Source organism: Megalobrama amblycephala, linkage group LG23, assembly GCF_018812025.1.
Source record: "Megalobrama amblycephala isolate DHTTF-2021 linkage group LG23, ASM1881202v1, whole genome shotgun sequence".
Lineage (NCBI taxonomy): Eukaryota > Metazoa > Chordata > Actinopteri > Cypriniformes > Xenocyprididae > Megalobrama > Megalobrama amblycephala.
Window position 1 is genome coordinate 16,440,254 of NC_063066.1, and position 11,867 is coordinate 16,452,120.

Below are 11,867 nucleotides of genomic sequence, written 5' to 3' on the forward strand. Positions count from 1 at the left end.
TCATTTAACGGCAGGCCACCCTCACACACTGACACGCTTACGCCAATACTCACTTAACCAGAACTCACTCAATTCCTCTATTCAACTCAATCATGTTCTTTCCTCTCCTCACATACACCTTTTAGACAGCATCTATTCTGTCATGGCGGCTGGCACTGTTGAGTTATCATTTGGTTTCATCAGCACATTGCCATTTATCAAGAGATTCAGATACAAAATATGCTATAGACCCACAATGCCCCCTTCTGGTCACTTATGAAACATTTTCATTTGTTTCTCAGGAGAAAGGCCCATTGTGAAAATAGTGTCTCTCACTGCTGTAAGTCAAACGGCATCATTCAGAGACCTATGTCTATATACACAGTGATGACAGTTTTACATTCAGTATTGACCCTAATATTATGGCCATAAGGAATCATGGTATAGTGATATCTGACACAACCTAAACATTATTGGAGCTTTGAATTGCCATCAGTAGATAACATTGTTAAAGTGTCAGTTTAAAACAAGAACTTTCTGTAGTCTACATGACAATTATCGCCCATTCCAAAAAACTAACTGCTTCACTCTCAAGATTTTGAGATCCCTGGGGGCCTTTTAATGTCCAGTTATAACTCTAATGGGTCCGAATATACATTATATTGCCGAAAGTACTGGGACACCCCTCCAAATCATTGAATTCAGGTGTTCCAATCACTTCCATGGCAACAGATGTATAAAATCAAGCACCTAGGCACGCACACTGCTTCTACAAACATTTGCGAAAGAATAGGTCGATCTCAGGAGCTCAAGTGTGGTACCGTGACAGGTTGCCACCTGTGCAATAAGTCCATTCGTGAAATTTCCTCACTATTAAATATCCTACAGTCAACTGTTAGTGGTATCATAACAAAGTGGAAGCAATTGGGAACAACAGCAACTCAGCCACGGAGTGGTAGGCCATGTAAAATCAGAGCAGGGTCAGCGCATGCTGAGGCGCACAGTGCTCAGAAGTCACCAACTTTCTGCAGAGTCAATAGCTACAGACCTCCAAACTTCGTGTGGCCTTCAGATTAGCTCAAGAACAGTGTGTAGAGTGCTTCATGGAATGGATTTCCTTGGCCGAGCAGCTGCATCCAAGCCTTACATCACCAAGGGCAATGCAAAGCGTCAGATGCAGTGGTGTAAAGCACGCCACCACTGGACTCTAGAGCAGTGGAGATGTATTCTCTTGAGTGACGAATCGCACTTCTCTGTCTGGTCATCCGATGGACGAGTCTGGGTTTGGCGGTTGCCAGGAGAATGGTACTTGCCTAACTGAATTGTGCCAAGTGTAAAGTTTTGTGGAGGGGAGGATTATGGTGTGGGGTTGTTTTTCAGGGGTTGGGCTTGGCCCCTTTCTTACAGTGAAAGGAACTCTTAATGCTTCAGCATACCAATACATTTATAGAAAATTCCATGCTCCCAACAATTTCAAGCCTTCCCAGAAGAGTTGAAGCTGTTATAGCTGCAAAGGGTGGGCCAACTCCATATTAAACCCTATGGATTAAGAATGGGATGTCATTAAAGTTCATTTGCACGTAAAGGCTGCCGTCCCAAAACTTTTGGCAATATAGTGTAGCTTCTGTAGGTAGCTCTACAGGTAAGGCACAGCAGTGTTCGGATCTAGGATAGATTTAGCCACAGAGTGCCAGCCTTAAAGTGTAATTCCTGTAATAAGACATATGTGCAATGCTATGCATCTCCACATACTCGATTTGCAGTGCCTTTCAAAGTCGTATTAGTCCAAACTGCTCTGCTGACCACAAAAAAAAAAAAAAAAAAAAAAAAAATGTTTCAGTGTCCTAGCATGCTCTCTCAATCTCCTTTGTTATGATTTCTTTTTGTACTTTTTGCCAACGCAGGGAAGGAAAAATGTCACAGCAATGCAAGAATATTTGCCAGTGTCTGTGAGAGAGAGGGAGAATGAAGCGGTGTGTGTGTGTGTGTGTGTGTGTGTGTGTGTGTGTGTGTGTGTGTGTGTGTGTGTGTGTGTGTGTGTGTGTGTGTGTGTGTGACTGAAAAGAATCTTTGATGTTTCACACCTTCTGAAGTGGGCATTCTTCAGGTGTCTAAAGTGGAGAGGTCCTGGAACTGTAGGGAGAGGCGTACTTGTTCAAAGACTCTCACTCTTTTTCTATCACTCCCTGATTATTCACTGTAGCCTGTGGCACACATACACAGCATAAGTTTTATTCTGTCAAAATAACACCAGGATTGTTATACAACAACACTTTCCTTTCACACAGTAATTTAAGGTACAGCACATCATTTTTTCAATGTTAAAATACATCTTTTCCAGATTGCACAGACACAACTAAAATAATGTCATACCAACATCAAAAATCTTTTTTCACCATTATTGGGCATTCACAACAACAATAATAATAATAATAATAATAATAATAATAATAATTCACAACATTATTGTTTTTGGTAATAAAAATAAAATAAAAAATAAAATAAAAAAGTAATTATGGTGGTGGTGATGTCATCATGTTTTACTGAAGATTCTGGGCACACTGTGATTGTTATCTCATTCAAAACTGCTGTACTAAAATCTTGTCAATGAGCACAAAGTGAAGCCCCCCATCTTGGTGCACACTCTCACACAAGTATATTCAGAAGCTCTTCACAATAAGGTCATTGCAACCAAATCATTTCATACTTCTAGTCTCCAGTGATCTCTCTTCCGTCACATTTTCTGAAAGCTTCATCCTAATGAAAAGATTCTCATGATTTCTCTCTGTATCACAGAGATTCTCATATTATTGACTGAGTTAAAAGCACAATGATTCTTTTGGGACAACACAAATCAGACAGCTGCTCATTTAAACTTTTTCTGCGCCATCTTTGGACACTGACAACTTCCCGTAGAATAACACATTTTCAATCTTTCACATCACTCACACCTCAATGCACCCATTAAATGTGAAGCATGTGATTAAGAGACAGATTTGCTTTGTAGAGCCCTGTCTGATAGAAATGAGAGCAGAGACGCTATAGCTCATAAACAGGCCGGCAGTTTTTGTGTTCTTGAATAATTCATTTCATTTCATGTGTTGCCTGTATATTAACTATAACAAGCCCAAACCTGTCACAGTCAGAATAACTCAAAGACATCACAATGAGCTGTTGAGAGATGACAACCCAGTCTAAATGACTCATCTCTGTGTGTGTGTGTGTGTGTGTGTGTGGGACAGAACAAAGAGAGAGATCAGATGTTGGTCTCTATATGTGACCTACAGCACAGCAGGTCTCTGATTCCATGCCTGACTAACTTAGACATTTGTCACCTGTGCACACAAGTCACAACCATACATGCTTACATGCCAGCTTTTCTATCATGATGAAGATTTTCCATTGACTTGTATTATTTTTATACTAAGCCAATTTTCCATCCCCTAACTCCTGTGGTTAAACAGGACTTGAAAGCACCTTTGAGTAACTCAATCCCTCTAGCGCCACCACCTGTCCAAAATTTCACTAATGTTTATGCTACTAACTTTTGAGTCAAAAGGGCTAGAAACAAAATTCTTTTTTTCTTCTGATTTCTTGGCTCAAGATGATTCGATTGCACCCTATGACGTAATTTTCCGTCATGAAAATTTTCCTGCCATTTTGATTTTTCCAAAAAAAAAATACTTTTTTGAACTCCTCCTAGGCCATTACTCTGATTCTCATGAAAATGTAACCAGATTATCTTCAGACCACGCCAACAAAAAGTTATCAAAAACCTTTTGATAGAACCATCTATTCTCAAAAACTGAACAAATGAATTCGGCAAAAAGCTCACCAAATCAGATTTGAGGCTATATCTCCAGAACACTTTTTCGTATTCAGACCAAACTTGGTACGTCATCACAAGCATGACATGCAGTGTTCCGGCGCAGCGCAACCTACTGGTCCGGAGATACGGGGCTATTTTTGCTTATAACTTCTGATGGATTTGTCCAAAAATCATATCAATCAATTTGGTCTCGTTAGATTCAGTGTCGAATGATATCCAATTTTCCCATATCGGCCATTTTGAATTTTGTGCTAAAATGCTGTATTTTATGAACGCGTTAGCGTATCATTACGAAACTCGGTATGGGTCATCAGCACAATGCCCTGAAGGAGCCTGAGAAGTTTCGGACCAGCGCCACCTAGTGGGGAAAAAAATATTTATACGCTTATAACTTTTGATGTGGTTGGCTTATTTTCACGAGTCATATCATTAGGCTCCTGAATCCTTGCCGAGTCAAACAATACCAAACATGCTAGGTTTCGCCCTATGGTTTGTGTGTTGTGGTGATTTAGCTCTTAAAAAATAATTGCGAATATCTTAGAAACCGTTAGTACGATCGAGACGAAACCAGTGTAGGAAACACGGAACCCAAGCTGGTTAACTAAACATTTCAACCCTAATGTCAAAATTTTGATAGGAAGTGGCAAAAAAATAAAAACAAAGTCGTCCATGGGTGATTTTTTTATGATCTCATACATATAAATGTCTATAAATGTCAAAATGAGATATTTTCACCAAATTTGACACACATGTATGGGCTCACTCTGTGGACACATAAAAAAGTGGTGTGATTGTGCCTCTTGGTGGCGCTATAATTAAACAAAACATGAAATTGCATTAACTACAATACAGTATTATGATAAAAATTCTATATTTTATTAATGAATTGGTGTACCATTACAAAACTCAGTATGTGCCATAGGCACCATGCTCTGAAGGTACTCAAAAGGTTGAGACAGCACCTCCTTGTGGTCAAATGTTATATATATATATATATATATATATATATATATATATATATATATATTTTTTTTTTTTTTTTTTTTTTTTTTTTTTTAAATGCTAATAGCTTCATATAAATGTGGCCTATTGTAATTCTGTGGGTCATGCTGAGAACATTGATGCCAATTTGCTATAGTCAGCCAAACTCTGAGACTGCTTTCACATATTGACACCAAACTTTGCAAGTGTCATTATCACCTCACTCTGACCATACCTCATTAATTTTGATCACATTTGAAACAACATTCCTTCTCATGTTCATTCATGTTTATTTGATGCTATAAATGAACTAGTAGGAAGAGATGATTGGTTTACGAGCCTCTTGAGCCGAGGCGCTACAGCAATCTGTCACGACACATTAAAGAGCCACAAAACGGTTTTTATTGTTCGAATTTCTTAAACTACACAGTTCGAAACCTGCTTTGTCTTGTCTGTCGACATGTTGTCAGTGTCCTCTTTGCTCCGCGATGTATTTTTCACATCTGTGTGGCGTGACAGCACCATGGCTTGTCGGACAAAGCAATAGTAACTAAGGGGGGGGGGGTCTTTGTGAAATGTCAATTGCTGATTGCAACTATATTATTATAATTGTTGTTTATTTTACAATTCTTTCAAATAATTATTTTAATAAATTAAATATATGTTCATTAACATTAATTTGTTAGAACTGTATTAAATTAACTATTTATATTTTATTTATTATTAAATTAGCAAATTACTATTTTGTCATTTTTGATTTTAAACACACACAGAGATACATATACAAATATCACTAAAATGCTACTGAACCAACACATACCATATGTGTTAAAAAATAAACAAATTTAATCATACCCCCCTGACCCCCCCTTAATTTTCATACCATCTGAACAATTTAAGCTTGAATTAACACACTGAGTTCACAGTCAGCCCAGCTCCAGCTGCTATCATTGTCATGAAGACATTATTTGGTATGTTTATGAAGCTGTTTCTCTTCTATCATTCCCGACAATGCAAAACCTGACCACCACACACACACAAACACACTGCTTTATGAGTCAATATATTCTCTAGTCAATGGAGCCAGATTTGCAGACACAACATATCTGACAATGATCAGTGAACCTAAATTCAGTATTCATATGTTTATGTGTATACATGCATGAAAAGTGTGTATATTACAGACTGAAGAGAGGACATATCAGCCATTTCAGTCTGCCAAGATGCATTGCAAACCTGCCAGGCTTGATTAAGTTTCCATATGAAATGCACAATAAGCAACCCAGTCATGTCTGAGATCAATTAACCCCCATACACATGTAGAACTAATATAAACGGAGAGCAACTAATATCAGCATGCTTAGAAGGATGAAGTCCTGAAGATGAGATAAAGGCTGATGCACATCAGTGTGTGAACAACAAATACACATGGTATTAACATGCATCAGATTATGTTGAGGAGTGGATCTCTGACTACACAGGTGCATCTCAAATTAGAAAGTCGTGGAAAAGTTCTTTTATTTCAGTAATTCAACTCAAATTGTGGAACTCGTGTATTAAATAAATTCAATGCACACAGACTGAAGTACTTTAAGTCTTTGGTTCTTTTAATTGTGATGAGTTTGGCTCACATTTAACAAAAACCCACCAATTCACTATCTCAAATTAGAATACTTCATAAGATCAATAAAAAAAGGACATTTTAAACCGAAATGTCAGGCTTCTGAAAAGTATGTTCATTTATAAGCACTCAATACTTGGTTGGGTCTCCTTTTGCATGAATTACTGCATCAATGCGGCGTGGCATGGAGGCAATCAGCGTGTGGCACAGCTCAGTTGTAATGGAAGCTCAGGTTGCTTTGATAGCGGCCTTCAGGACATCTGCATTGTTGGGTCTGGTGTCTCTCGTCTTCCTCTTGACAATATTTGGGTCAGGTGAGTTTGCTGGCCAATCAAGCACAGTAACACCATGGTCATTGAACCAGCTTTTGGTACCTTTGGCAGTGTGGGCAGGTGCCAAATCCTGCTGGAAAATGAAATCAGCATCTCCATGAAGCTTGTCAGCAGAAGGAAGCATGAAGTGCTCTAAAATTTCCTGGAAGATGGCTGCGTTGACTGTGGACTTGAGAAAACACAGTGGACCAACACCAGCAGATGACATGTGACAGTTGTAGCCCATTTCCTGAAGACGTCTGTGTGCGGTGGCCCTTGATGCACTGACTCCAGCTTCAGTCCACTCCTTTTGAAGCTCTCCTAAGTTCTTCAATCGGCTTCGCCTGACAATCTTCTCAAGCCTGCGGTCATTCCTTTCACCTTTTCGTACCACACTTTTTCCTTCCAGTCAACTTTCCATGAATATGCTTTGGCACAGCACTCTGCGAACAGCCAGCTCTTTCAGCAATGACCCTCTGTGACTTACCCTCATTGTAGAGGGCCTTGATGATCGTCTTCTGGACAACTGTCAAGTCAGCAGACTTCCCCATGACTGCTGTTGGGATTACTGACCTAAACCCAGTATTTATACCCTGAGAATGGTAATTTAATAGAAAATATTCTAATAATTTGAGATACTGATTTTTTTTAAATTTATTTTAATAAGCAGCAAGCTGTAATCATCAAAATGAAAACAAAAAAGTCTGGAAATATTTTACTTTATGTCTAATAAATTTAGAATATATTTAAGTTTTACTTTTTGAATTAAATTACAGAAAAAAAAAAATCTTTTTCATGATATTCTAATTTATTGAGATGCACCTGTACATCATTACTACAAGTACAATGTGTTCACACACATTTCTGACTACCTCCGAACATGCTTTGCAGGATCAGACCCTTTTTATACTTGTATTTAGTGTTGTACATTTGTGTTCTGACCCAAAAAACAAAAACAAAACAAAACAAAAAAAAAAAAAAAAAAAACAGTTTATGGGAGTCACTGACATCCATAGTTGGAAAAGAAAAATACTATGGAAGTCAATGGCTACCATCAACTGTCTGGTTACCAACATTCTTCAAAATATTTTCTTTTGTGCAGAGGAAAAGCGAGTTAAATGCTGACAAAATTTTCATTTCTGGGTGAACTCTCTCTTTAATACAGTGTTAACCAAACTTTTTCTTGCTGTGGTACAGTTTTGATAAGTAAAAAGAACAAATTTACATATCGTCGCTGTAGGGAGGAAACCTGTTTTTTTTTTTTTTTTTTTTTTTTTTAAGAATTAAAGAGTGTCATTAAGTTGATGTTGTGGCTTTATATATGTCAAACACGCGCATGTGTCATTATAATACTAACATTTTTTGAAAATCAAGCTCAGCCGAGGTTTTTGATCAGCTAGCGACAGAGAGATTTGTGTTTTGTCCATCACTGGAACAGCCGCCTCTGACGTTTTCTTCAACTTGCAGGTTTTAACGTTTATTGTAGCTATAGACCTTATGTAGCCCCGCCCCTTTTCAGCGTTGCGCTCGTTGTCTTTTGACTTCCGGTTTGTATTTCCACAGCGATATTACATTTATGAATGAACTGCTCGTTTTAAAATCTTCCCGACCTACTGACATTTGTTAAGACATCTGCTTTAAACATAACAATGCTCATGATAACTTTCTTAACTCTACAACAAGTAAATCCACTTAACCAACTAATTATTCTTTGACAGCGATGCCATAGAAATGTACGGCTACCGCAAAACGGAAGTTCAAAGACAATTTTATAAAGATGGCGGCGCGCTTGTTTCTCTGGTAAATAAGGTCTACAGACCCCTTAAAAGTTTGTAAACATGGCAACGTTTCCTGGTGGGCGGGGCTTAGCTGGAGGCAAAAAGAAGTGCTGGACGCAATGTTGACAAGCGTAAGCTAGCATGTTTTAGGAGGGATTTATTAAACCCGAATGCAGAAGAAGGTTCAGAACTGTCCGAATATGTACAGTCACTGACTCTGCGTGACCGTGACAGCTATTTTTGTAAATTAAATTAAGTTTTGGATATTTCCTAGACAACATATGAATTACTTTCGGGAGGTTCGGGGAATTTTGTCAAGGCTTATTGTTTAATGTAACCTAACGCTGGGCTAACTATGATTATGGCTAGCAATGTGGATTATTTTAAGAGACCATTCAAAGGATGGCACACACATCTATCACTGTATGTTTGTTTATCATTTAAGCTAGCTAGTGCGCTGAAGGTTGGCGACTTTTCACCTATAAAACAGAAACTTGCTGATTTGTACTAGATAAAACCAACACACCATTACATATGCATCGATTATTTTACCTGATATGAAGTGTGCACTGCAAACGCGAGTATTATTTATGATCGTCTCCGTCCAGTCGCCGTATTGCATTCAACCAAAATTGTCTTCTTGATTTCTGTGAAGGAATGTCTGCTGGGATCTGGTAAAACTTTAGTTTTGAACCAAAAGTCTGTTCCTTCTATTCTGATGCTCGTATCGAAATGACAATACCACGTGATTGATGACGTTTGAAGCTTCGAACGTCATACAGTATCGGAAAGTCGAGACAGCTGGTTTGAAAACATTGGCGCTTCAGCTGATGCATAAAGGAAAATGCATTTAATCATGTTTTATTGCTGGGGTCTCAGAGACCCTGAACAGAAAGGTTAAACAGCTCATGTAAAATATTTCTTCAACTAACGTTACTCATGTCAGTTATGATCACATCATTGTATATTTTATATTATTGATCAATATGTGAATCCGTTGACCAGGTTACACATGATGTGAGTGGTGGTCTCACTGTCACAAATTAATTTAGATGAGATTACATCAGATTAGATAAAAACTGATTCAAGACAAGAGTGATTACGGATGTCACGGACTTCCGAAGCTTGGCCACATGCTTTTTCAAACCGTAGATCTGCTCCGCGATGATTTAGATGTGGTGGAGAAAACAAGTCTGACCACCAGATGTCGCTAATGCGCACTGTGTTAAAAGCTTCGAGTAATAAACCATTTTTCGGCACAATTTGATGAAAGCTTCAAACGCTTCAGAAAGCCTCGGTTTCCCATCACTACTTCTCCTCTCTTCAAATATATAAAACATTAGCTTTTATAGACATAGTGTTTCTTGAGCAAAGAAAACTCTGTACTTTTTCCCCAAACGTCAGTTATTTATTTACCTTTGCATTGCAAACAAGCAGAGATCTATCTCCAAACTGCTTGTGGCTGCCTTGGCACTTCCTTCACGTTAGAGGCGGTGTGGAGTTATGAGCTTTGACTGACAGTTTGAGGATCCAATTGAGTTATGAGGTTTTGTCACAAGCTCTTTTAAATCCTTTTCATTCGTTAAATATTTTTAAAACCCACATACAGGCGTAAAGAGTGAAAAAAATGACGAAATATAGAGGTTTCCGCTAGTGATGGGAAGTTCGGATCATTTTACTGACTCAGACTTTTGAGTCTCGTTCAACAAAATGAACGAATCTTTTTTCGAGTCATTTCGTTCATTTCGTTCATTTTAGCAAAAAGTAATTAAAATGTTACGTGTTACTTCCCCAACACATCTACTACTTATGCAAACGTTGATCCCACTACAAACAATACAAAACTACAATGCTATAAGATTCAGAAATGATTAATTCATTACCTGGGTCTTCAGTTTATGACAAGCTGATTAAGCTCACCTCACCTCTTGTCTGACAAGTCTTCGGGTTTAAGTCATTCCTTAATGACGTGACAGGCAGTCCCATGCTAAACCAATGCAGTCTGAGCCGGTAAGAGAATTGATTAGTTCATTTAATGAGTCTTTCGGGTTTTTGAGTCGTTCCTTAAGCACGTGACAGACCCATACACTACGCCAATGCATTCTGAGCCGGAAAGAGAATTGATTAGTTCTCTTCATGAGTCTTTCGGGTTTTGAGTCGTTCCTTAATCACATAACAGACCCATACGCTATTTCTGACATTTCTGTCACTGTTTTTGTTACTGTTTCTTGGGGATCTGTGGTGTGTTATAAATAAATAAAGCCCTGTTATAAATAAATTATTGATTAATTTATCTTTTTGACTGTCTATCTGTAAATGAACACTAGGCTATATAATAATATAATAATCCAAGCCTACAGTACAAAGTATTTATAGCCTAGTTTGTTCATTTTTACTCCAATTTTGAGTTATAATAATTGCTTTTCCTAGGCAGACTTGACATATTGGTCTAATATATGTATAAGAAGATTGTTCAAAAAGGACATAATGACATAAATTAAAAGCAAATAACATTTTGAATTTGAATTATTAATGTTAGTTTAAAACATCAAGGTTATGATAACTTCAGCTTTAACAGTTGTAACACAAACTCAAACAAAACTGGAGAGTTAACGTTATTTACTAATAAATATAATGTGCTTGGGTCACACAGCATAGTGTATGGGTATGTCACGTGATTAAGGAACGACTCAAAAACTCGAAAGACTCATAAAAAGAACTAATCAATTCTCTTTCCGGCTCAGAATGCATTGGCTTAGTGTATGGGTCTGTCACGTGATTAAGGAACGACTCAAAACCCGAAAGACTCATGAAATTAACTAATCAATTGAATCATCAGGTGAACTACTTCTAGCAGTACAGAACCTGTAGAATATTGCACATGCGCGACTGAACGAATCACCCCCCGAGACGACTCGTTCTTCCCGAGTCACATTAAAGATTCGTTCAAAATGAACGAATCGTTCAAGAACGACACATCACTAGTTTCCGCCTGACAGCGACGATAACTATAGTAGGCTAATTATTTAATTTAATTTATTTATTATTATATATTTATAATTATTATTTCCACGGCACGCTTGACAACCGCGGCACAGTGGCTGGAAAACACTGCTTTAATAGTCCCTGTGGTCTCTATCATCTTTCAATTGTACAAATGAAAGCAGCTCAAACATTCAGCTGCAATTCTCATTTTATTGCATGGAAAATAATATGACTTTCGAACAACTTGAGGGTGAATAAATATTGACAGAACGTTAATTTTTTGGGTGAGCTATGCCTTCAATATAAACGGTCACGTTGTCCATGTGTGAAGCAACACTGCTGTCAAACAGCATAGTGCACTGGTCATCTCAAAAGAGAGAGAG

At 37.9% G+C, this 11,867-nt stretch overlaps 1 long non-coding RNA gene across 2 annotated transcripts in view; it reads right to left on the bottom strand.

The window, feature by feature from the left end:
- Positions 1-9,402, bottom strand: part of LOC125259447 — a 33,359-nt gene extending 23,957 nt beyond the window's left edge. Inside the window, exon 1 of one of the 2 annotated variants that reach the window (XR_007182808.1) lies at positions 9,052-9,402. This is a non-coding gene — a long non-coding RNA (uncharacterized LOC125259447). Of the gene's footprint in view, positions 1-2,063; positions 2,172-9,051 lie in introns of those variants that run through there. The other variant, XR_007182809.1, reaches the window with a different exon arrangement.
- Positions 9,403-11,867: the final 2,465 nt, after the last annotated feature.